Source organism: Misgurnus anguillicaudatus, chromosome 6, assembly GCF_027580225.2.
Source record: "Misgurnus anguillicaudatus chromosome 6, ASM2758022v2, whole genome shotgun sequence".
Taxonomy (NCBI): Eukaryota; Metazoa; Chordata; class Actinopteri; order Cypriniformes; family Cobitidae; genus Misgurnus; species Misgurnus anguillicaudatus.
Window position 1 is genome coordinate 4,554,461 of NC_073342.2, and position 5,085 is coordinate 4,559,545.

Consider the following 5,085-nt stretch of genomic DNA (forward strand, 5'->3'; position numbering starts at 1 on the left):
TGATTTGGTCTTTTCTACATAAAACCGTCCAACATAAATAAAGGGTGTCGTGTGAAAACGTCACCGTGATATCCTTGGTAGTGATTGCCCGACCGAGGGGCGAAATCAATGCGATGTCAAGTACCGGAATCAAACTTTGACGCTTTTAATCTCGGGACTATAAACATCAAAACAAAAAACCACACACAACAAACTTCTCTTTTGCAACAAAGTCGTAAGTCTCTCAAGAGACTGGCAAAAATTGCCAAAGCTGACTGTATTTCAAGTCATCCTGGCGGGGTATTGGGTAAAGTTTTCAACCAGCAATGATCACGCCTTGGATAAACCTCATAGGCTACGATATTGCCTCTGCGAAAGAATGATGGAAAAGGTCACGACCTCTCCTGTTCACATTCCCGGACGCTGGACGACAGGGTGGTATTCAAGCTTAAAAACTGAAATTAGACTTCAGGTGCTGCTTTGCTGCATGTTGTGCCTTTTCAGCAGGTGAGAGATCTGCACAACAAGTTTGTTCATGATCCGCTTTCTACTTAGAAAAGCAAAAGTGCAAATACACGTTTGAATTATTTAAGGAAAACAATCCGGGGGAGAGAATGGTGGGAATCCCGAAAACAAAGAGGGTGGAGCCATAGTCCTTAACCTCTCGGAAAATGGCTCAGGTCAGGATCAACTGGATTAGCGACGACCTACAACAGTTGTAAACAAAGACCTGTTCCAGCTCTTCTATGGTTTCATGCTGTAAGTGCAGTATGTGGTCAAAACCATACACTTGAGCTGCAGAAATAAAGCAGCTCGTGAGCTGGAACGTACAACAAGAGCAGTCCAAAGCCAGGGAACAGACACTCGTAGTCGGCAGGGTTTGAACCTGCGCGGGGAGACCCCAATGGATTTCAAGTCCATCGCCTTAACCACTCGGCCACGACTACAACAGGGCAAACCTGTGAACGCTCTGGGCCTGGAGTGTGCTGAAAAAACCCGAAGGTCAGGCAACAAGCCGATCACAAAAAAGGGCAGGGGCGGCAAGACCCCAACAGACTTCCCCGGGAAGGGCTGCCGTGACCCGGATTCGAACCGGGGTTGCTGCAGCCACAACGCAGAGTACTAACAGGGCTGCCCAAGAAACCTGCATGCGGGTCTGCCTGAGTACAATGGCCGTGAGGGGACTGCCGTCTCTATGCAGAAGTCACAATCATTTTTTAGTTTTTTTCAACGGCAAAACCCCTGTCGAAGTAGATTCGGTCCCCGAGGCAGAAAGCTGCCATGAAAGCCAAAGGGAGAAGTCTAAAGACGTAGTCGGCAGGATTCGAACTTGCGCGGGGAGACCCCAATGGATTTCTAGTCCATCGCCTTAACCACTCGGCCACGACTACATGCCGCTGCTGTTGGTAAACTTTATTCTTTGGCCGTTCCCTCCGAAACGGAGCTCTAGACACACCAGCACAAAAGGCGATCGAGGTTACTCATCGCCCGAACAGGGACTTGAACCCTGGACCCTCAGATTAAAAGTCTGATGCTCTACCGACTGAGCTATCCGGGCTCACAAAAGAGTCCCAGGGCTTCACGCCTCAGCCAAGTACGGGATTTCATTACAATGACCTGTTAGCTACTCTTTGGTCTATGGACAGGGTAAATATTACTAGAATGTCAGAATGAGCAGGTAACTACTTCAGCCTTCAATTTAAGTGGAGAAATCTTGCTTCTGCTTGAGACTCTCTTTACTTCAGGAAAAGCAGTCTTCATCCAAAACGTCACCAGAGAGGCAACGTTTCTAAGCTCAAGGAAATGTAGCTACGTCTACGTAACATGCCGAAGTGACTCTTGAGCTGCACGAGAAAAAGCACATTTGACAAAACGTGAGCCTGCCAGTGAAAACCCAGCTAAAATCTTTTTTGTGATTTGGTCTTTTCTACATAAAACCGTCCAACATAAATAAAGGGTGTCGTGTGAAAACGTCACCGTGATATCCTTGGTAGTGATTGCCCGACCGAGGGGCGAAATCAATGCGATGTCAAGTACCGGAATCAAACTTTGACGCTTTTAATCTCGGGACTATAAACATCAAAACAAAAAACCACACACAACAAACTTCTCTTTTGCAACAAAGTCGTAAGTCTCTCAAGAGACTGGCAAAAATTGCCAAAGCTGACTGTATTTCAAGTCATCCTGGCGGGGTATTGGGTAAAGTTTTCAACCAGCAATGATCACGCCTCGGATAAACCTCATAGGCTACGATATTGCCTCTGCGAAAGAATGATGGAAAAGGTCACGACCTCTCCTGTTCACATTCCCGGACGCTGGACGACAGGGTGGTATTCAAGCTTAAAAACTGAAATTAGACTTCAGGTGCTGCTTTGCTGCATGTTGTGCCTTTTCAGCAGGTGAGAGATCTGCACAACAAGTTTGTTCATGATCCGCTTTCTACTTAGAAAAGCAAAAGTGCAAATACACGTTTGAATTATTTAAGGAAAACAATCCGGGGGAGAGAATGGTGGGAATCCCGAAAACAAAGAGGGTGGAGCCATAGTCCTTAACCTCTCGGAAAATGGCTCAGGTCAGGATCAACTGGATTAGCGACGACCTACAACAGTTGTAAACAAAGACCTGTTCCAGCTCTTCTATGGTTTCATGCTGTAAGTGCAGTATGTGGTCAAAACCATATACTTGAGCTGCAGAAATAAAGCAGCTCGTGAGCTGGAACGTACAACAAGAGCAGTCCAAAGCCAGGGAACAGACACTCGTAGTCGGCAGGGTTTGAACCTGCACAGGGAGACCCCAATGGATTTCAAGTCCATCGCCTTAACCACTCCAATTAAAAAGGGGCAAAATGGACTGCTTGTGGGGGGGAAGAAAAGAAAAGAGAGAGGAAAGAGGGGGGAAAGAGAGGGGAGAAAAGGAGAAAAAATGAAGAAAAACGTACACTATATCAATTTTTTATCCACTCTTTTATCTTCTCAACATTGTTTACACATAATTCTCCACTTTTTGCAAGGTTTATCATCACTTTAATTTTCATGTCTCTTGCGGGATTCGAACCTATGCCTCACTGCAGAACACGACATCCAGGGGGCGGGGTTGGATTCAGATCCAGGGGCGGAGCTGGAGCTCTTCCCACTGCATTTTGATTGGTCGGCAGTTTTACCACAAGACACGTCATACACGTGTGGTTGCGTTACCATTTCCCCATTGAGTTGTAACTAAATTAAGTTATTCTTTTGACAGAAAAACAAACTTTACTTATGACTACAAAAAAAGTAGTGACTTTAAGATGAAATGTAAGTGTTTTTACTATGTTTTGAAGTAAAACATTTCGGGCACTACGAGTAATCTTACCACATGCAGTATAATACCTATGAATGTATACAGTATAAATTTGCAGAATTATTAACATATATATGGCATATAGTTATTTAGAAATTAATAAATTGAATGTTTATCTTGTAGGGACTTTAAATTTGTTTTAACGCGTCTTTGATTACAGGCATTAGGAAACGGGTTTCCTAAACATGGTTTACGGTTTTTTTAACGTGCTAATAAAATATATCAAATAAATGTGTGTTTTTATGTGTAATAAGTGGGATAATGTACAGCCAAGCGGGTCGAAAATATATCCCTTCAGTGATATCACCCGGTCGGGAACGTATCCCTTACCTCCCCTTACACTAACTGTGATCATTACTTAATAAATTATGATTAATTCTTGACTATATTATTAATCAAACGTACACTTAAACTGATAAGAGCAAACGTTGTTGCGGGCTGCAACAACGCAAATTTACTGGTTCATTTGGCGGAACAAAGTATATTAAGTGGGAGGAGTTGGATCTAGATCGAACCCCGCCCCCTGGATCTCTTGTTCAGCAGCGAGGACCGAGGACCATCTCTCTTCGCTTGTAGTCTCGTAGTGCATTCCGGAAGTACACATGCAATGCATTTTGGGTAATGTAGTACTATTTTAACACAGGAACTATTTTCCATATGAAACACCACAGTAATAACCCTGTGATTATGCAATTATGCACATAAATGCATTTAAAGCTAATTCTTTTGTAAGTAAACATATTTTGTGATGTAAACAAATCATTATTCAAATATTTAACTCAAAATGTCACATGCTACATTTACAGCTAAAACAGTATTAACAGTGTATAGCTTTAAATGTAAATAAATCCCACATCATGTTTCCCCTCCTTTTTTTTGAAAACACAATTATATGAGAGACTACATCTGTGCAACACAAGTGAATAAAACATATTATAAATTGAGCATTGAGTGTTGGGTTTTGTGAATAAATGTAAAATGATTCTGCAAGTAATTCTGGCTATAGTTTTAACAATTACATTCAATGGATGACATTCACTGTCCTGGTATTCAAGAGGAAATTACATAAAAACGTCAAGGCTGTTCTTGGCTCCATAAAATTCCTAAACTTAATGGTAACAGACATACAAACGACATAGAGAGATACAAGTAATAGTGACAGCAACTATACACTCTTTCTCCAGACACCCAGGGTCAGTCCCCTTCAGCTGGGTGTGTCCAGTCCTTTTATTTTTGTCCTGGCCACACACCTTACAGGTGTAGTTGTACTTTTCCTTTGTCAGCCTCTTCTGTGCCGGTTCCCCCACTGACACTAGCTCCTCATCAGAAATTGCTATGAATTGATTAAATATGGCTTAAAAACAGATACAAATAGGATTGGTATGAATAATAATGCTTTGTTATGATAATTATGAGTGCGGGTATATCTAGTAATAATTATGAGAAAAGTAGAAAATGCAGATTAAATGATGTCATAAATTATTTTTTAATTAAATACTGATTGGGCCAACAGTTGCACACTCTTGCCAGGATTTGCACCTGGAGTCTCCCACCCAAAGGATGGACGTGTTGCTATTACACCACAAGAGTTGTGTTTTTTTTTTGTTTTTTTTTGGAAATAGTTGCATCAGCAACTAATATTTTTTTCCATAATTTTTTTTTTCCATTTGCAACAGCAAATGGTTTGAACAGTGATTGTGAAATATTAAAATAAATAAAAAATATGATTAATAAAAGTATAAATAAAAAAGAATGAATTTCTTATAT

General features: G+C 41.5%; 5 non-coding genes across 5 annotated transcripts; all 5 read right to left on the reverse strand.

The window, feature by feature from the left end:
- Nucleotides 1-219: 219 nt before the first annotated feature.
- Nucleotides 220-360, reverse strand: LOC141364577 (U4 spliceosomal RNA). The gene has a single exon (XR_012370288.1). It is a non-coding gene; the product is annotated as a U4 spliceosomal RNA (small nuclear RNA).
- Nucleotides 361-844: 484 nt separating this feature from the next.
- trnas-uga (transfer RNA serine (anticodon UGA)) lies at nucleotides 845-926 on the reverse strand. Its single transcript has one exon. It is a non-coding gene; the product is annotated as a tRNA-Ser (tRNA).
- A 362-nt stretch (nucleotides 927-1,288) lies between these two features.
- Nucleotides 1,289-1,370, reverse strand: trnas-aga (transfer RNA serine (anticodon AGA)). Its single transcript has one exon. It is a non-coding gene; the product is annotated as a tRNA-Ser (tRNA).
- Nucleotides 1,371-1,464: 94 nt separating this feature from the next.
- Nucleotides 1,465-1,537, reverse strand: trnak-uuu (transfer RNA lysine (anticodon UUU)). Its single transcript has one exon. It is a non-coding gene; the product is annotated as a tRNA-Lys (tRNA).
- A 574-nt stretch (nucleotides 1,538-2,111) lies between these two features.
- LOC129434646 (U4 spliceosomal RNA) lies at nucleotides 2,112-2,252 on the reverse strand. The gene has a single exon (XR_008640917.1). It is a non-coding gene; the product is annotated as a U4 spliceosomal RNA (small nuclear RNA).
- Nucleotides 2,253-5,085: the final 2,833 nt, after the last annotated feature.